This window comes from Oryzias latipes, chromosome 12 (assembly GCF_002234675.1).
Source record: "Oryzias latipes chromosome 12, ASM223467v1".
Taxonomy (NCBI): Eukaryota; Metazoa; Chordata; class Actinopteri; order Beloniformes; family Adrianichthyidae; genus Oryzias; species Oryzias latipes.
Window position 1 is genome coordinate 21638148 of NC_019870.2, and position 21812 is coordinate 21659959.

The window sequence follows — 21812 nt, forward strand, 5'->3', positions numbered from 1 at the left end:
ATACGAAGCTCGTAAATCCTTTGCTTAACTTCAGCACTCGGTTGTGAGAGTGCATCAGGATCTCCTCCCACCTGGACTGCCTCCTCAGAAGCTGTGAGAGCGCGGATCTGGAAGACGGAGGGTGAAGAAGAAGGAGGGGTGGGAATGAAGATTTCAGCACTGGAGCTGTCCGCGGCTGTATTTGCTGGAAAATCCTCCCAAAAGCTGCTGTCGCTGCGTATATTTTCCCCCTTCGAGGCTGCAGGGCGCGGATTGATAAACGACACAATCCCCTGCGTGCTTCTAGCGAGCGGAAACGTACGCACTTCATCGGAGCCGAGCCTTGTCATGCTGGACGGCCGGGATTGAGACAGGAAGTCTTCAGTCAGTCGCCTACCTTTAACAGCCTTTTACGGTGAGTTGACATAGACTGCAGGTTTCTTGTTGTTTTTGAAACATTACATAACATATATTCGGCTTTGGTTTCGGTTTGCACAAAAAAACTCGATTTGCTGTCAAGCCTGGTTGCAGATCCTTGTAAAGGGAGGAGTATTTAGGTCAGCAACCATATGGGTGTGGATATAAGTGCTTCAGACTACAGGAGTTCTTGTTGGCTGCTTCTGCACACATATATCATCCAGGGGGGAAAAAGCTGACCTCATTCTGGGAGTTTTACATATTTTACTGCAGACAGTTCATTCAGCTATCATCACTTTTTCCACTGGATGACCCCCCCCCCCCCCCCCCCCCCATGTCTTTGTTGGTATTTTTTGGCCCGTCACTGGTTCCTTCAACAACCCAATTTGTTGCTAACCTTGGAGCCAGTCCTGCCCCCAGCCTGTGACAGATCCCTGCAGCCTGAGCTGCTCAGTGCTCATTGTGAAACTCCCTCAGAGCATTTGGATGGCTGGCACAGCTTCTCATCTTGTCTGAATGCCAGCATAATGTCTCCAGTCTTCCTCCCATTTAGCCTCCATTCATGAAGGTGAATTAACAACCCACCATGTTTAAAAAAAAATGCTTTTTTACTTTCAAAACTCTGTTTTACAATTTCCCTTGAAAGGCAACAAAGAATCAGGCTATGAGGGAAAGTGGGAGCTCCCTGTGTGAGTAGACGAACATATTGCACTGTAGTGAGTCCACTCCCTGGGATTTGGGTGAACTTGTTAATGTAATTAGTTTCAGGTCTTTGCTTCCCTGGTTTGTGGGTGAGATTCTCACTCATTCTCACAAAAAAACATGCTTTGTGGTGCTCTCATTCAAACCTCATCTGAAGCCAGGAATAAAAGGAGAGCTGGTTGGGATTTAAATTAGCTCATACCAGAGATGGCCAGCTTTGGGAAAGGAATCATACAGTCAGAGAAAAAGACACAATACCACAACATAGAAGAAAGCCAGATATCAAAATCATGGCTAATCATAATTTACTCAAAAGCAGCAGTGCTTATTAAGATGAAAATGTATTGTGTTTTTAAAGACTAATAAGACTAATAAGAATGTAAAAAAAACAACAACAACCCGCCAATTAAACACGTACACGTTTCCTAATAGGGGTGTGAGGCTGCACACACTTTGCTTAACTGAAGGTTGCAGCCAAATCACACTCCCCTGTTTTAAGGAGGATATCAAGGACAGCCCTTTGGCTGATTTGTCTGGCTGCCAAACCATTTTTGTTCACTGTCAACATTAAAATTGAGCATGACTGTGCAGATGTGGAACTTGGGACTAATTTACTTTGATTGTGTGAGAGACCACATACCACATGAGGCATCTGATAGATCATCTTAAAACTTGAATAACTGGCATTACAGAAAAAAATGCGTAAATAATTAGGATTAGCAAAAACATGTTAAAACATGTATTAGAGCAAGAATAGTTATTCGTGCAATAGCTATTTATTTCTCTACAGAAGTCTATGGGATTTGAGTTCTTGGAGCCAATGTTTAGAACATGAAGGGGGAGGGGTCATCCAATCCAGTACGTACACACCAGACATGTGATGCACATTCAAGATCGCCCTGAATGCGGGTTCTTGAATGCCCTTTTGCCATACGGTGTTCACACTGGACAGTTGCTACCCAATACTAGCGCATGTCCTCACAGCTGGAAGAGGCTTGCTGTGAAATGTCGCAAGTCTTATTCAGGCCTTTTCCTTTCAGAGCTCTGTTCCGAAAGCTTGGTGTCATATAATTCCAGCGAAGCACAAACCACATTTATTATTTTCTTGAAGTTGTTTTTACATCTTTACAAAATGCAAATGTAATTTTTAAACTTATTCAGTGACTCAGTTAAAAATGACCAAAAGGCTGAGGAACAATATGGGCTTGTATGTATGGTCATGGGCTTGTATTTAAAAATCAATATCTGGTTGTGTGTGCAGGTTTATGCATAGTTTCTTATTTTGAAATGGGAATTGCATACAAAAGTGTTTCCAGACAATCCGCGTTTTAAACCACATGCATCCGCAGCACTCTTAACTGCTATTCTGGGATTTGATTCGTCAGCCCTTAAACTACGACATTTTCTTCAGACTCCTTGTCTCTCATGATGACACATGCCGGTCAGAGGACTCCATAGTAATACATCCTTTAAAGTATTCCTGCAGTTGTCTGCTAGCAGGAGGAGAAGATACAAATACAGAACAATTTGTCACACAATGCACTTAGCTCTCACCAAGTTTCAGGCTTAGGCGAAATTTATTTCTTTTGTGATCGTTGTTGTGGTAGTACAAAATAAAGTCTGGACTGATAAGAAAATTGTACGCTTTGATTCTGTTTGCCTTCTTTTTTGGTCCTTTTGTTGTTTATAGTGATATTACAAAGAGACATCTAAAACTGCAGCTTTTTTTCAAATGCATATGCAATATGCAGTCTAGGAAAATAATTGTTCCCAGACTCAGCAAAACATAGATACGATGTCAGCTAAAACAACACATCAATCTACCCCCCCGTTTTCAAACACTCCAAGTTGCATAAAACATAAAAAAAAAGTGAACTGCGTCTCTGCCTTACCATCTCCAGAACTTGACACGTCTTCCGCCCCTCATATGTGCCAGGTTCTGCCCTAAAGAGTGGCTCGGTCTTCCTTCTCTTCATCCAGATCTTTTTTTATCCAGGGGCATTTTAATCATTCAGAGGGATCTGAGAGGGAATGCAAGGAAGCAAAGGCTGCGTCTTCCACACACGCTAGTATTGCCTATCAATTTTAAAATGGAGGATAAAAGCCCACGACTGCTAAGCCCTACTGTTCAATAGCAGTTATATAGATGGGGACCATGAAATAAAACAGACCACAATAAGATTCTGTCACAGGAAAAACAACGTTATTACAATTTTTGACGCCAAAGCCTGCGCGGAGCAGCTAGCAGAGGTGTACGCAGACATCTTCAACCTCTCCCTCTTGCAGGAAACCGTGCCCTGAATCTTTAAGTCCTCCATGATCGGGCTAGTCCAGAAGAAAGCAAACATCACAACGATGAACGACCTGAGACCTGTGGCTTTCACTCCTGCAGCAATGAAATGCCTGGAAAAGCTGGTCCTGACACACATTTACTCCTTGGTCGATGAACCAGTAGACCCCTATCAGTTTGCCTACCGCCCCAACAGATCAGCATAAGACGCGGTAGCCCTGGCACTTCACTCCACCCCTCAACATCTGGACACTAGGAACACTTATGCCCGGTTACTGTTCCTGGACTACAGCTTTTCCTTCCATTCCAGAGAAGATGTTGCAAAGGGTCATCAACACAGCTCTGCTCCTGCTCCTACACCTGGCTGTGGTTCCTTTTTCCGGCTCGACTCGCGCCTTTGACTGTCCCCATAACCACGGCTGGATGAAGCTCGTCTGCTGGACTTTAAATGTGTAGTTGTAGATTTAGATAAGTTAATTCTTCTCTAAGATTTCTGGTAAATCGCCTGTCCGTCCTGGGGGAGGATCCCTCCTTCATGTGGGCACCCCTGAGGTTTCTTCGTTTTTTCCGGAATCCGTTTTTTTTGGGAGTTTTTCCTTACCGCGAAGGGGGGTCTAAGGGCAGGGATGCCAGTATAGCTTAGTCAGTTTGTTAGTTCATTTTAGTATTTTTCTATTGAACTCTTTGTATTTGTGATCCTTTTGATTTCATGTTTTACTTCGAAGCCCATCGAGACGACTGTTGTTGTGATTTTGGGCTATACCAATAAAATTGAATTGAAATTGAATTGAATTGAAAATATCATTGGTTGCAGCCTTCCATCTATCGAGACGGCAGGAGGAGAGCGGCGAAGATCATCAGGGACAGACACCACCCTGCCCACGCACTGATCCAGTGTGTGGACTCAGGCCATAACCTCAGATACTGCAGGCCTGAAAGCATCCACGCACACACCACATGCTTTCTCAACAGCTTCTTCCCAGCTGCAATCAGAATGTTAGCACAGGACACAAGAGAGGGATTTTTCACTCCACCCCTCTCTTTCTTAACCCTTGTGCTCTCCTATGACCCCACCCTTGCATTGACGTGTTCCCCCTACCAATACAAAGGTGGATAAAGGTGACGAGGATTTCATGTGATCCATGGAGACCAGTGAAGATCACAAATCATTGAAGAAAATAGGTTCAGCGCACTGTATGGAGGGTCTAGATGACCAAACTCCCAATGTTAAAGTGCCCAGGATAGCACAAGGGTTAAATTTTGTTCTTTATCTTGTTTATCCCTTGTGCTATCTTAGAAGACCCCATCCTAGCATTGACGTGTTCTCCCTAACATGAAAAAGGTAAATAAAGGTGGAAAGAGTTCATCTAATCCGTGGACACCAATGAGGATCACAAATCATTGAAGAAAAAAGGTTCAGCGCACTGTCTAGTGGGTCTAGATGACCCAACTCCCAATGTTAAAGTGCCTAGGATAGCACAAGGGTTACGAACCTTGTTAATTTTGTTATTTTGTTGTCTTTCTATAATTACCCTGACTTGAGCTGCCGCAGAAAAATTCCAATGTAGATGTCTTACACGTACAAATGGCAATAAATCCCTTAAACCTGTAACAACCCTACCACTCAAACATTTTTAACCTTCGACGTTAGAACGCATACTTTTATCTGATTGTTTATAACTTGAATAATTTGCACTACAGAAAAAATATGAAAAAACTTATGAGTAGAATAGTGAAAAAAAAGGTAGCAGAGCAAGAATGGTTTTTTTGATAAATATTAATGGCTGAGTAATAGCTGTTTATTTGATGTAATATGTACATAAAATAAAAAAGGAGCCAGTTTAGCTCATGCTGGTTTGCGGCGCCTTCCGGACGTGAAACCAGGGTTCGAATCCAGGCTGCTCCCTATTCCCTTCTCTGCTTCTGTGCCAGTCCCAAGCCCAGATAAATTGAGAGGGTTGCGTCAGGAAGGGCATCCGGCGTAAAACATTGCCAAGTTAACCATGTGACTTGTTCTCGAAGTGGAGGTTGTTTCACTGTGGTGACCCCTGATGGGAAAAGCCGAAAGGGAAAGAAGAAGTACATAAAATAAAAAAAAATTATATTTTTGGCTTCTTGGAACTAGCTGGTACTTCCTGTTTAGAAGGCAAGGTGGGGCGGTGTCTTTCAATCCTGTCCTCATGTACAGTCATTGACTAAACTGCTGTTTAACACTTCTATTTTGGAAGAAAACTTTATATTTGGATTTTGATCTTTTTAAGCAAAAAAATAAGTCTTTCTATGGATATTTAGGCAGGGGCCAGCAGCGTTTATGACATTAAGTGCCAATTTGAAATTTTGTGTCATCGCCAACCATAATGCAAACATAATACACAGAAATATGAAAACATTTCCAATTTATCTTGAAGTTCATTTCAATTCACAAACAGCAGTATGGTGTCAATTCAGCGACTAATATATAGCACACCAAAACCCCAAATCCGCAAATCAAAATGCAAAAATTGAGAACCAAAACCCACAATTTGCAACCAAAAGATATAACCCAAAGCACAATCACATTTCTCAGCTGCCGATTTGTTTTCTAACCATTCTGAAATCGTCGTTTTGAGTTGCACTTTTATTCTAAAATTGTCTTTTTGAATCACGTTTTAATTTTTTGCGTTGCGCTTTTATTTTTTGCGGTTTTGATTCAAAAACCTGCATACGTAAAATCAGCCAATGAGCTAATGGATGTCGGGGATGTCCCGCCTCCCCTCCGCTTGAGTGACGTGTTGCTGATTTTGATGCGCAATACATAAGGCATCAAATTGACACCATACAGAATACAGTCAAATAGATTTTTTAATTTTTTTTTGTCATTATAGGGCCTTCAAACCCCAGGGTAATCATTACATCATTTTATTTTAGTTGGCAAATTTAGTTTAGAAATGTAATTAGATTGTCGCTCAAACCCAATTTTTTTTTTAATCCAAAAAATACAGACGACAGATCAAGTGCTCATCGTTGTCACACCCCCGCGTGCCACTGTCTTTTCCTTTGGCTTGCCAACTGTGTCGCATGCTTTGTCCCTGGGTGAGCTGCCGGGCTCAGGAGGGCCGTGTCTCACTGTAGAACTGTGTCTCCGAGCAGAACTCGGACTGCCAGTTTATACACCGGCTTTGGGGCGATGTGTGAGCTTTTCAAAGTAGAAATGCCACTCAGTTCTTAGAAACCGTTCAAAGAATCAACGTGGATTTGTGTTTCCAGTCGTGTCCCGACAAAATAAAGGCTGATGTTATTCTCAGATATTTACGTGCAGCCAAGATGCAGTTTGTGGCATTTCCCGCATGGATTTTATGTTCATCCAAGGTGAAATTTTGTTAGCGTGTTAGCCTTCTCCTTACCCTTCTTCCGGCTCCGTTCCGCCACAAAAGAAAAGCACTGACCACACGGATTAAAAATAAAATGATGAACGAACAGGCGCTTCATAATAACCAGAACAATAATAAAATCACGTTTAGAAGATCATACATAGGTATGTGGCAGCTCGGCTTGTTTACAGTGGAACTCATTTCTTCTTCCGGTATTTTAGAGCAGTGTTTTTCAGCCAGTGTGCCGCGGCACACAAGTGTGGAAGATGGTCTGGTGTCCCGTGAGATATGGTCAGGTGTACCAAGGGAAATTACCCGCTAACTGATCTAAAAACATTTACCATCTCCAGGATATCAGCTCTTTGTTCATCCAAACAGGCCCTGAGTAGTTAGGAATATTATGAAACATCATAAAAAACTTTTTTCTTTGTGTTTATTTGATTCTATTAAAGACGTTTTGATAAGAATGACGATACCGCGAATTAGCTGCAGCTTCAGCTCTGTTTTCGGAAAAATCCCGCCCCTTTAACTGTCTCCACTAATCATTCTTGGAAGCTTAATCATAAGCCGTACGTCATCAGTCTGACTAAGCAGAGGTGGTTAAAGTCTTCACTTCCTTGTTCCGATTAAGATTGTAAAGTCTCTCAGTTCCAACAAAAATAACAGCTAAAGCTCCTCTTTAGCGGTGTAGCTTTCCACAGAGTCTGGTGTTAGACCGTGGAACAAGTGAACAAAACAATGAATCTCAGAGAAGTTAGTCTGTCTGCCATTTGCGGCAGTTTTCGCACTACATCTCCCATGATGCATAGAGTTAAAGTGACAGTGTCTCAGCATAAAATCAGTCTTCCCTGTTAAATCTCTTGATCCCACAAAAAACACAAATCAAACAGTTTTTAAATCTTCTTGATGAAATCAGAGTTTAGTTGTCCTTCAAAGTTTGTGTTTATTAACAGCCAAACATCCCAGTGTTTGGTCCAAGTCATCTTTCTAACTGAAACACTTTTCTAATAAGGTCTGGATTATTTTATATGTTAAACTTACAAAGAAGTAAGAAGAAAAAGTAATAACAACATTTAAGAAACAGGATTATGGTGAAGTGGCCAACAGACACAATTAAACAATTGAAACAATTTAATTATCTAAAAAGAAATAAAACATTTTTGTTAACATTTTCAAAGACTTCATCTTTGATTAAGACAAGAGAAAAACCAATAAAACTTCAACATGTTCACTTGTTGTGTAGCTAATGCATGAAACATCTCATGGATGTGCTAGGACTCATCCTCAATGATGTATCCTGAGATCATGCGTGTTTTGGGTCTCACAACATTATACACCCTCACCCAGGTGACCCAGCCAGGGTTGATTAGACCCCGACTTGTTTCCTAGTAGCAGTCCACGGATCAGCCCTCTTGATCCACAGCCACCTAGTAGCCTTCTCTCGGCGGCTTCGCTCACGGATTGAATGGCCCTCTTCTTGGCCGCCCCTGTAATGCCTAATCGGCAGAGGACTTGCAAAGGGAACGTCCCGCAAAGCCTCTACAGCCAACTTTTACAGTCTCATACAAGGTTTTCCAGCCTCTCTCCCTGCACCCCTCAACCAGTTCCTGGTACTCTGCGCGTTTCCTCTCATTTGTTTCCTCCATACGCTATTCCCAGGGCACTGTAAATTCCAGCATGATAAGATGTTTTGAAACCTCAGAGATTACTGTCATGTCTGGGCAGAGGTTTGTACTTACAATGTGCTAAAAGGGATTCTTAGCTGTTTTCCTAGGTCGATCCGCAGCTGCCAGTCCGAGGCTTTGTGGAGGAGGCCTGTTGTTAATTGCGGCCGCACCTGAGGTTTTCTCCGGCTTTGATGAAGGAGATCGCCTTCTTTGGAGCACGATGATTTTTTCTGGTTTTAATGACTGAGGCTAAACTCTCAGCAAGTGCTTTAAGCACCTGGTCGTGGCGCCAGCGGTAGCGACCATCAGCTCTCATCACCTGCCAGACGCTCCACTGCATTCTTCATGTGTAAATTCATGCCTTCAATTGAGTAGGAGTGCTGACCTGGGGGTCAGTCACTCCTGACACGGCCCCCTCCTGTGAAGGTAGTGAGCTGCGGGGGATGAAAAACTTCTGCGCCTTTTGTCACTCACCCACAAAGCAGAGGGGGGGTTTTCTGCCTAAAGTTTTATGAGGTCTCAGGGGGGGCCTCTCTTCTGCTTGGAAAGAGATTTAGAAATGTATTAGTCATGTTCATTCTTCACCGTCTCCAACGCCGTCAGTTGATCAGTAATGAAAGCCAGCAAATGGAAAAATCCCTAAAATGTCTTTGTCCGAAATGACGGACCTGGAGTAAAATCTTTGAAAAATATATTGTCTTACATGCATTCTGGCCGCTAATCATTCACTCTTAATCAAAAAAAAAAACAAAGACAAATTGTTCTTACTTACCATTAAGGACTTGCTGCCCTACAAAAAGAATTTGGAGAAGTGCTAAAAGCAACAAATTCCCACAATTTAAGCTTTTCCTTATTTAAGCAAAAACACAATTCACACTCTAAAACACAGACAATCAATACAAAGACAAGAACTTTTAACCGTTTTTGCAAAAGACATAACACAACAAATTAGGTACCTCACACATAAACAAAAATAAACCATTTCACTGAAATGAATCGTTCATAACTAGCGTTTTAACATTCATGTTCCCTCTTGTCCTGTTCTACCAGACCCTGCACTTTCATACCACACCTTCCCATGTCCACAAACCCTCCATTTCACTTACAATGCCTTTCATTTCTCCTGCTTTTCACCTTACATTTCTTGTCTCTACATTGCCACATCCTTCCAAATCCTCAAAAACCATGTTTCCCTTTCCTTTACCTCGTCCTTTTCCCCATTCTGATAACAATTTTCAAATACTATTGATTACGATTCAAACAAACAAAACCACCACTCATTCGCTTCTCATTCAAACTGCAGTGCACAAGATCAAAACAAACAGAAAAACGAAATTAGACAAATTAAAAATGTCAATAATACTTCTTCGAACAAAACTGAACTTAATCGCGGTTATTAGGACATACAAACAAATTAGAGACATGTATTCACAATAAGAAAACCGAAATAATTACAAAATTATTTTACCCCAAATGTATTAGACCCTGCAACCATGCACGTTGATCTCGCCGTTGCGGCAGAGGCTCCCGTCGGAGGCGCTGTGCAACATAAAAACCTTTTTCGGCGAACCGAAAACCCACTGGAATTTGTTTTTCAACGCTGTCTTACAACCGAGGTCATTACCACGCTCGATAACGACGATCCCCACCATGATTTTACCGCAAATTACATCCCAAACTCTTCAAATTTTCATCGTGAAAAAGTTCAGCACGTTCCGTCATACTTGGTCGTCAGGGACGCGTCTCGCCGACCACATGGTACAAACAAAGCCAATCACAGCCACACGTCGCCATTTTGGCTAGGACTCCGTCACGCTTACCACGTGGTACAGTCAAACCCAATCAGAATCGTCGACACATTTGAAGCAACTAAAACGTCCCGTCATTGGTCCATGTGACGTAAACACACTGTGAGCAAGATGGCTGCGTCCATAGAGCAGACAATACACAGGGAAACGTGGAAATACAGTTAAAACACACAGATTTCAAACCCTTTTCATTCCATTCTTTCCAAAATCGCATACATTTCATTCCATTCATCCTCATTCAAGCCATTTTCACCGCTGTTGTCAAGTCAAGTCGTTAGCGTCATGTTGTCTGTCGTCAAAACAAAATTCACCGGTTTCCTCATTTCTTCTGTCTAGTGCACCTTTCATTTTTATTGTGAATCTCTCTGTGGTTTCTCTACGCATTAAAAATAATTTGTGAAGGTTCGCTGCCTTCCTGGTTTTTCCGAAAATCCTAAAGCGCGCAAAATTAGTTCCTATAGTAAACACTGTTTTTCGTGAACGGGTTTCTTCACAGGCTCAATAACAGACGCAAACCTAGTTAATTTTAACGTAATCCATATATCACACGCTCCCAATTTAGTGTTTATTCAATTTTGACAGGCTGAACAGACACAAAACCTGCACAATTTCCTTAAATTCAATTTCATAAATTTACTCAGTCCAATTTGCTGTTTCAGGAGGGTGAACCACAAAACTTATACAGGTGCGCTATGCCGTCCACATACTTCACTTCCCCACAATTTGAGTTATTCACTAAAAGAATAACGTAAACAATATGCAGAATTTACGAACAGGTTCCTGCTTTACCTTTTGTTTGTGAGGCCTCGAGGGAAGTCAAGCACGTGAGGGGGAAGCGTCACCGACTTTTCGCCGAAAGTCTCAGAGATCTCGTTATAAACCACTATGTTCCGGTTCAACCGGTCTAATCCGCGTTGCGATCCGCGTTCCTTCCCCACTTTTCACGTTCAGGGATCACCAATTATTGTAGGAAAAATATAATCTGTCGCTTTGAGATTACTTTCCTTGTTGCATGTTCAATAAAGTCGAGAAGGAGAAACCACGGAACTCGGCCGGATTAAAGATTAACACATTTATTTCCCTAACAATATTTCTAAAAACAGAGTAAAACAAAATATAACAGATATCCGGATTCCCAAAGTTTCAGAGCTTGCACAGCGCCAAATTACAAACGTCTTAACATGTCAGCCTGTTGGGAACAACGAAAGTTCCTCCGTCCAGCTGTTTTAACATCTCGGTTTCAGCCTCCTCCTTCGTAACACAGCATGGTGTCCAGACTCCTCCTCTGGACGCTCGGATTGGCTGGCAGGGAGCCTGCCTACCTCCGTTAGTCCATATTTGGAATTAAAGCATTTGGTCCTGGCTTCCTGCCTCAAACGTCCAGGGGGGTTATTTCAAAGACGGACCACTGTCCGACCACCAACGGTGTCCCCATGGGGGTCCAGCACAGCCGCCCGGATCCCTCTCCGCAGGCAGTCAGTCCCAACCCTTTGTCCTTCTCATGCGAGTTGGCACCTCCAGGGTTTCCCATGATTTAAATTGAATCCTGGAGACAATTTAATTCTGGTCCATGTCAGATCTACAGTTAAGGCTTCCAGATGGTCTTAGAAGATCAAAGACTGTTTTCTCCTGGAGGGGGATGAGTTTGCAGCTGCAGCATGAAAACCTCTTTACATATGCAATTATCAGGAAGTCCCTTTTAATTGAAATGACTGAAACCCACACACAGTAAACCTGAAAGAAAACCTTCAAAGAAATAAAGATAAGATAAAAACCTAGGAGAAATAAGAACCACAAAAAATAAATTCCTTCAGTTGTCATCCATAAAATTAATATAATTTATTGGGTTTACTGGATTTAAATAAATAAATAAAAAGAAACTAGTCTGCATCAAAGTGAATCTGTTTCCATCATCTCATTCATCTTAACTGGGTGTTTGACGGACAGAAAAGTCTATTCAAGGTTGTGGAAAATGGACAAAAGATCAAAGGAAACATCACTCTCATAATGAATAAAAAGAATTAAATAAATATCTTGACCGTATTTTAAATCAATACAAGTACTAAATGAACTATCGCTATATATTGGCAAAAACATTTTTTCCAACACACCTACTGTGTTGCGGCTCCCTCTGCTTTCATCTCAGTGGGAAATAGATCCAAAAGGCTGTTTGAGAGGTACAGGTTGCAAACCCCTGGTATAGCACATCCACGTGCATTCCAGGTTTGTATTGGAACATTATCATGTATAAAGTAAAATGTTTTGTCAAAAAAACAATGTTGTTCCATAATGAGGAAATAAAACACTATGTTCTTAATTTGTTGTTTGTTTATTTATTTTTCATCCTCAATATATTGATAAGAGTATCGCTAAAATACCGGATCGATAAGCAGTATCAATAAGAGTAGTAGTACTGTTAAAACCTTAACGATACCCATCACTACTCCCTAGACAGACCTGCAGGACCGCGACAAGCTTCTACCGCATGGTCTAGATTCTGATAGCCTGCTGATAAGCCCAACGCAGTTGCTCCTGATGTTCCACCACCCACGCATGTTCGTCACCCTCAAAGTCTTCCCTATCCTGACCCAACCAAATATTGAAGGGCCTAAGTAGGGCTCTTCCAAACATCAGGAAATATGGCAAGTTACCTGTGCTGAGGTGTTCGGTGGTGTTATACACATACAACAGCTCAGGAAGGTGTTCAATCCATTGTCTTCTCTGGTGCGGACGCAGTGTGCGCAACAGGTTATGGTAAGTCCCTTGAAGTTAAGATTGCTCACCTCTGAATAGGGGTGTGTATTGGCAAGAGTCTGCCTATACGTATCCCGATATGCGCCCCGCGATACGTTATGTATCCCGATATTTTCCCGAAACATATTTTCTTTTTAATTCAATTAAGTTCATTGTGTCTACAAGTTTAAACTGTGTTGTTAAATTATAATTTTTTCTCAGACACGGTGACTGAGAAAACTTAACAAACCGTGTCTGAGAAATTTTTTTATTTAAGAACACATATTTTCTTTTTTTTTAAATCTGACTGAAAAAACTCTACCTGAATTTCAAAATGTCTTCCGTTGTAATAAAATTACCAAATTCAGTTTATTTTATGAGCACAATGTTAAACACTCCAACTGTATCTCATATAAGTTGCTTTTACCCAAACACATTAATAGTGCTTTTATTTTGGTAACTAAAAATATAGAAAGGGAACAGTCAACATTGTCTGATTTCCACAACAAAATATTTTTCAGTGTAAGAAAAAACAAAGAATGAATGTGCCTTAACCAATAAATTTCTATTGGGGAAATAAAATGCTGTTTATCTTCAATATTGCTTAATGGAGCTTCTCCAATACTTTTAAATGGTTCAGGAGCCTGAATGGTGCTTCAAAGATAAAATAACGGGGGGGATTCTTTCCAGAAACAATGAAGTGTGATGATGAGGCAGCAGGACAGAATGAAGGAAAGGTGCTTTAATGTGGCAAAGGGACTTTGTTTACATATCAATCTGCACTGCATCGTTGCAGCCACGCTTTCTCATACGCGGTAGTAAACTAGTAACGCTGATCGCTAGTAGGTCTGCCTTATTTCAGAGTGTTGTACACATCCCTCTGATCCATCCAGGTCGCTGAATTAGAATCTATTGCTGGGAGGTTCTGCAGAACTTTGGACTGCTTAGCCGATAGCATTTTAGCCGATGCTAAGTGGATTAGCCGCTGCGCAGCTGCACTGCTTTTTGTTTTTATCTGAGCCGCTAAAAAGCACCTCAATCTGCGTTTTTATATGTCAGTGTTTTTCAACCTTTTTTGAGCCACGGCACACATTAACCCTGACAAAAATCCCGCGGCACACCAGCATCCAAAAAAAAAAAAAGCAGAAATTCATGGTCTGTATTGATCGACAACCCCCCCCCCCCGCAATCTCACGTGGATTTTTGTGATAATTGTGGCAGAAAAAGCAGGAAGTTGCGGCTGTTTTTTTCTAAGAGATGAACAACCAGCTAAAGACGAGCTTTAGCTGGTATTTTTGTAAGAACTGAGCGACTTTATCAGCAGAATTAAGAACAAGGAAGTGAAGACTTCAACCACTTCTGATTGGTCAGACTGATGACATGTGATTAAGCCTTCAAGAATGATTGGCGGAGACAGTTAAAGGGGCGCGACTTTTCCTTTCACAGTTATAGCTGCAGCTAAATCGCGGTACCGTGATTCTGATCAAAATGTCTTTAATAGAATTAAATAAACACAAAGAAAAGTAATTTTAAGATCTTTTATATTCCTAAATACTCAGTGTTTTATCAGGGCCTGTTTGGATGAACACAGAGCTGAAATCCTGGAGATGAAAAATGTTTTAAGATCAGTGAATGAGGGCAATTTCTCCACGGCGCACTTGACCATCTCCCACGGCACACTAGTGTGCCGCGGCACACTGGTTGAAAAACACTGTTATATGTTACTGGCAGCAACATGGCACAGAGTTTCTGATTGGTACCCATCCCAAGTAAAAACAAAGTAGTTTATGTCTCATAACAACAGAACACGCTGCCTCTGGCTGCAGTCTTCCTGTTGTTTTGTGTGGAGTACAGCTGCTCCAAGAGGCTGTGTGTGCTCTGCTGCCAACTAGTGGTCGGAGGGTGAAGTGGACAACAAGAGTCAGACACTGAAGGACGCTCACAAATAATTAATGAAATATTGTCCTGACAGCATTTTGAATCGATACAAGTATCACCAAATGAAATATCACGATATTTTGCCGAATCAATTTTTTCTTACACCCCTACCTCTGATGCCACTCTCAGCTGTTCAGTCATCACACCGACATGCTCCTGTACCGCAACCCTTTCCTCTCCTGGACTAACATGTTCAAAGCTGATGCCAGGTATTCAAAGCTGATGCCAGGTGTACCCAGTGGCAAAATATCCCCACAGTGTAATGAACAGAGACGGCTTTGCGTCTTAAGTTCCACATCTGTTGCTTTCTGACTCTCGCTGAGGACAGACATGTTTTCCTCTCGCTCCTCTGGCCTCTCGCCCATCCAGGGCTTTTTGTCCTGTCTGCCCTAGAGCTACATTTTTCATCCTCCTGAAACCACTGCTTTTTCCCACTCTGAATATGGATCTGATCAGCTGGTCTCTGAATTTGATCCACAAAGTTTTCTCCACTCTAAGGAACGGGAAAGTGGACCCTTCCTGACCAGACTGACCCATACGGCTGGATACACCATCAACCAATGGGGCAAGTGCAGGCTGGTGTGCCTGGCCCAGCTGTCTGTGGAAGACGTCATGGATGTGTACCTATTTGGATTTCTGATAATTGGATTTCTCTCAATTGTCATTTCTGATTTATTGGGCGGTCTGGGAGCGGAAGACGGAAAGAAGTAAAGGCTCTGGGTAAAGTTTATTCACCTGCGGATCAAAAGCTCTGTGCTTGTCTTGCCCACTTCAGCAGATTGCTTGAGACCCCTGAACTTGTGCGGAGGATGGAAGCTACCTTGGAGCGAGTTTCTGCCCAGATTGAGGGAAGACTGGGCTAAATTCACCCACTTTCATTTCAATCAAATCTGCCTCAACACTGCAGGGCCTGCCAAGGACTCTGCCAGCAGAACAAAACAACCTGCTGGCGCCCAAATGAATTTAATCTAATCGGTCTCCCCGAGCGAGCTGTGGAAAACCGTCCTTGGCTCCACCAAAACAAATCCGCTTCCAGAGTGGACCAACAGCAGTCGTACCTCTGGCAAACCCCCTTCTTCCACGCTAAGTGCCTCCACAAGGGCAAAAGCATCTAAGGAGGTGTGGCCAAATTGTAAGATGCTGGTGGGGTGCTCGTCTGGGGGTGTGGGCGTCCCTCTCCGGTGGGGCCCTGCGTTGGGCTCTTCCGGCGCGGCGGGGGGGCTGCTTTCCTGGCTGGGCTGGGGCGGCGCTCTCTTTCCCTCCGCGCCTCCCTGCTCTCTGGCTCTGGGGGCCTCGCGGCGGTCTTGCTGGCCCTGGCCTGGGTGGCGGTCTTGGTCGCCCGGGGGGCGGTTGTTCCCTGCCTGTTCCCGTATGGCGTTGGGGGAATTCCGGCTGCCGCTGCTGCTGCGGCGGGGGTCTGGGTGTGGGGGTGGCTGGGCGCTCCTCCTCCTTCTTTTCACATTCCACCATCCATTTTAGAAGAACATAAACACTCACTTGAGCACTGGTGTTAGCTCACCTTTGCACTAATAGTTTGCATGATTGAATGAATGAAAGATTTCACACTAGTTGGTTTAAAGGCATAGGTATGCGTTCGTGAACACTATCTGTTTTGTGTACATGTTGACATGTGGACATTTTTGCAGCTAGCAGGTGTGTTGATAATGTTTGAGTGTGTGTGAACAGGCCCCGCCCTTTTTGTACTACATTTGAACCGTACCGTAGTGATAAACAACCAGTAAACCTGTCTGCTCTATGCTACTTCATGGTCTTACCCCCCTTCCCCTCCTATTATCACCCTCCTACCCCCCCCTCTCTCTAACGTCCCTCTCTCTTCTTCCCCTCTTTCCTTTTCCGTCCGGTCCAACACCAAAGATTTTCAAACATGATTGAAATTAATAAAGTTTGGCCTCAATTACAAAAGGGGTTTATTCAGACATACCTTTGGTTTGTCTGAAGATGAATAACCCCTCTTGTTAAAATAAAATATGTCCAACACAAGAGGCCCTCAGCTCTCATCTGTTTGCCTAGCTGTTGGACAGGACAAGTTAAAAAAACAAACAAAAAAAAACAAAAACAAATTGTAAGATGCTAGGACAAAACAAAGCAGACCAGCTGGGCAGGTAAAAGGAACAGTGGATTAAACATATGTGCTTGCTTAACCAGCCTGTTGAGACTGGCAAACACTGAAGGCATTTTCCCATGCATCGTGGTCCAAATAACTGCACAATTTATAACCATAAACTTCACACTCATGAAAACACTTAATCACGTTTATCCCCAAAATGCAGGGGACAGCATTTCTACTTAGCCTCATAAAGCCAGTCTCAGGATTTTTGACTACAAGGATCCCTCTACTTTTACGGTCACACCAAATGCGTGTACATCTCTTTCCAAATAGCCCAAATAAAGTATAGTTAAACCATTTGCTGCAGAGAGCTAAAAGCTGTTCTCAATGTTTCAAAGAAGGAAGGAAACGTTTGTTGAGAAATGACTCAGTGATTGTTGACATGCTTGCACCAGTGTCCAAAAGACATTTCATCTGCACATCACCGATGAAAACATCGACAGTGGGGCAAACTCCAATTAAAAATTCAACCTCGAGTGCATCTGATTATTTTATTGGATGCCTGTCACTATAATGGTTACTGGATTCTGTTCAGGGAGGTTGCTGCATACTTTTCTCAGAAAGACCATCCATTAACCTTTGTGCTATCTTAGATGACCCCACCCTTACTTTGACCTGTTCTCCCTACCATGTCAATGGTGGATAAAGGTGGAAAGATTTTATGTAATCCATGGACACCAGTGAAGATCACAAATCATTGAAGAAAAAAGGTTCAGCGCACTGTGTAGTGGGGTCTAAATGACCCCACTCCCAATGTCAAAGTGCCTAGGATAGCACAAGGGTTACGCATTGCTGTTATGAGCTGTCACTTTCTCCCATATACATTTCCAGTACTGTTCAGTTTCCAGCATTGGTGGGTCTGCTCTGCTGTTTTTTCCCCGCCACTGGTATTACGCTTTCGCAGGTTGATTTGCGTACAGCCTGTTTATCTGTCTGGCTTCATTGTCTCTTGTGTACCTCTTTAGGCGACTGTTCAAGGCAAGGAGCCTTTGTTTGGCAGTTTCCAATTCATCAGGTATGAGCATCTGGCTGCATCTCTTAGGCACTTTTTTTTCATTGCACCTATTTTGCAACTAACTCACGTTCCCCCAAGCTGCTTCGATTTTAGCCCCAAACTGTTGCTTCCATGGTAGGTAGTGTTTTCTCCCACGGTTGCTCTTATAGCTAAGCATTTCAAGCATCACTGCTGCTGGAGTGTAAACCAGTTTACTGATTTCTGTTATTGTTTTGGTAGGAATTGCCCTCAAAGCTTTATTCACAGTTTCCAGGAGACCTTCAGGGGGTACTTCACTTAACTGTTGTAGCTGGTGTCTGGGTTGCCTGGTGTTTATTTTAGATCTTGGTAAAAGAAAGGGCTAAACAAACAAAACAACCAGTATGCAAAGTCACTGCCACACTTGCATGTGTCCATACACACATTATACACTCACTTTCATAAGATAAGATAAGACTTTATTTCTCCCACAATGGAGAAATTATTTTGTCTGAAGCAGCAAAATGACATCCAAATAGCAAAAGTGACATTCAATAGCAAAGTGACATCCAAATTGCAAAAGTGACATCCAAATATTGCTGGATGGAGCATGTGCTCCAACACTTCAATTATCACTAAACCCCTGATTGGCACCCATCAGACTTACCCACCAGACTGTGGTTTTGCTCAATAGTGAACCTGTGGCTGAAAAGTTCAGATCAAGTTGAAAAACAGACAGCTCAGGAAGTATAGAACTGTAGTGAAGTCTCATGATAGGGAAACGTTTTGCAGCACCTATTATCTATGAAAAAACATGATTGTTGGTGACATGAGGTCTAAGAGGCTTTTAAAGATGTAATTTGGGAAGGAACAGAAGAAAATACTCACATTTCACTTCACATAAATGTAATTAAGTCTCAAACAGGCACTTATCTTGGATGGATGAGCTCAAATTTCAGGGTGAAGATGTGTCCAACAAGCAACCCCTGATTCATAGTAAGTAATCACAGATATAAGCTTGCTGCCCCTTATCAACAGTGCAGATGCAGCTCCCTTGCAGGAACATGATAAATTACTTTTTCTTTAATCTGACTTTACAGCACAGTCAGCAATATCTATTTATATACTTAACACTGATAACAATCAGTTATCATCTGCTTTCCCCTGATTGTGCACCAACATGGTAGAATTAAAAAAATTAAATTATTCTAAAACGCTTAAGATAGCTTTTAAAATACTGATAAAGCTTTTTAGAAGCTTTTAAACATTATTAAAAAAAGAACAAAAAAGAGGAAAACAGTAGAAGAAAAAAAAACTGCCACTGGTAAGTCCCTGAATAAAAGTGGGTTGAGATTTAAAGGGCTTCACTCTCTCTGTGCAAATTTGATGAGCAGGTTGTTTCGCATTCTGGGACTAGCTGAAAAAAAAAGGCTTTAGACCATGGGTCCCCAAACTTTTTTCAGTGAGGGCCACGTGACCTTTCCATTTCATTGGGGGCCAGGGTCAGTTTGAAACAGAAAAAGTGTGACAGTTGCAGGGTTGCCTAAATGTAAATATTTATTGTTTCCCAGAAAGCCACACGTAACCAAATATAAATAACCCAATCTCATATCAAATAATCCTCTCTGGGTTCCTTACCAAAAAAAGAAAATAATAAGAATCCGCAAACATATAATAACTTAATTGCTTAATAGCTATAAAAGCTTTGAGAGTTTGTCTGCTCACATTTGTGAGCTATCATATTTCTCTTTGTGACAGGATTCATAATGTCAGTATAGATTATCTTCTTTGAATATCGCCACCGACTATTGGCAGATGATACAAACAGCCTTTTCTTCATGTTGACAAAAAAATACTTGTTTATCCACCACAGTTTAAATACCCTGCATTCTGGATCAAATCTTCTCTTCCCTAGCCTTTTTGTAATTTTTCCGTTCTGATTGGGGGTCTGTTCCAGTCGCCTCAGAGAGCCATTTGGCAGTTCTACGACTGGGGCAAAGTGAGGTTGCAGTAGCAACATTTTTAGGTTGGCTAACATTTGATGTGTGGCAACAATTCCAGGGATTAAGTTCACCATGCTTCACTTTTCCATGCATCCATGAGTCTCGATCACGTAGCAATGCAAAAAAAAAAATATTTTTTTAAAAACGCAACAAAAAGAAAAGAAAAAGGGTCCCTCTCTGTTATCATTTAGGGGGCCGGGTCAAATGCATGGGCAGGCCGGGTCCGGCCCCCGGGCCGCAATTTGGGGACCCTTGCTTTAGACCTTTATATATTTTTTTTCTTCCTGGGAAAAAGTACAGTAGCTTTGTATTGGGCCTCCTGGGTCTGGCTGGAGCATGTTTTGAAAAAGATTTTAATCTTGTCCCTTGAGGTGTTTTATGGGAAATTTTCTGAGATCCGGTGCCACCTACCGAGGACCGTATTGTCTCCTTTTGCTGGTAGATAATACAATGGACTGTAATACGGTGGACTCTGGTAGTGGTGCCCTTTGTTACTTGTTTTCTTTGCAATTTTTATGGACAGAGTTTGTAGGTGCAGCCAAGGATTGAAGGGAGTTTGGTTTTGGGACTGCATGATTTTGTCTCTCCTTTCTTGATGTAATTTTGTTGTGCTGGTTTAATTAAACCAAGACCTTCAGTGTGCGCAGTGGCAGTTCAAAGTTGTGCAGCTGAAATGAGCATTAGCACCTCCAAGTCGGAGACCATGGTTCTTTACCGAAAAAAGTAGTTTGCCCTCTATGGGTAGCTGGAGAGCTATTGCCCTATTTGAACAAGCTCAAGTATTTTGAGTTCTTGTTCATGATTAAGTGAAGGATTGTGTGTGAGGTTGACATATTGATTGGTGCAGAATCCTCAGGAATGGAGATGTCGTATTGTTCTGTTGAGTCATAACCAAAAGGATAAGATCCCACACACCAGGCAAATGTGGTTTCTGAAGGCATTTTTTGAATGCCTTCCTTTTCCCAGTCAAGCCAGTCTTCCAGACATGTCCCACTGGGAGGTGGCCCATAGGAAGACCCAGGATGTGCTAGGACAACTATGACAGATGGATGGAAAAGATCCATTGTCCTCCTTCTAAGAACTAAACTAAAAATAAAGTTCATAAACAAACAATAGTGATTTTTTTTTTTAGTTTTGACAGATTAATTAATTACGTTTTTCTTTCCAATTTTAGAGAATCAGGCTAAAAAAGTAAGTGACTACAGGTTTGGAAAAGGTGTCTGTAGCTTGTTGGGTTGAGCAGCTCTTCGGTCCAAACCTCAAGCTACTTACACTCCAGGCATTTGATACACAGTCAAGAACACTCAAAGCTTGAATTCTTAAACGTGTGTTTAACCCATGATGTTCACACTGGACAAGCAACGAGGGGCTTTTTTTTTTTTACTGTTTACTTGCACATGTCCACCACCTACAGTTGAAAGGTTGGTAGAAAATGTCAAAGTGGTGCATATCTCCTGATTTGGGCACAAACAGTTCACTTCATTTCTATCATCCTTGCAATGGCAGATTTAGATCACCGTCATATCAGGAGGTGGTTTATCTTTATTTGAAAAACAAATACAGATGTCAGGAGTGTCACCACTGTGTCTGAGTTTATCAGATAAACCAAACTCACTACCAAATCTGAGTTCATTATTGGACAAAGTTTGACCTGGTTTAACATGTAACATGCGTTAAATGGCCTGTGTTTTGTACATAGAGCCTGAAAACAGTTGGAAAAAATTCCATAGTTACACGTGAATACAAGAGTTTTAAACACAGAAGCCCAAAATGTTTTTTTCGTGCGTTTTTATAGGAATTGGAAGTGCAAAACGTAGCTTTAGA

General features: G+C 42.0%; 1 protein-coding gene across 1 annotated transcript in view; it reads left to right on the top strand.

The window, feature by feature from the left end:
* Positions 1-18007: 18007 nt before the first annotated feature.
* phf24 (PHD finger protein 24) overlaps positions 18008-21812 on the top strand; it is a 77471-nt gene continuing 73666 nt past the window's right edge. The window contains exon 1 of the mRNA XM_020701796.1: positions 18008-18027. The gene's annotated coding sequence lies outside the window, so the exon portion shown is untranslated. The remainder of the gene's footprint in view (positions 18028-21812) is intronic.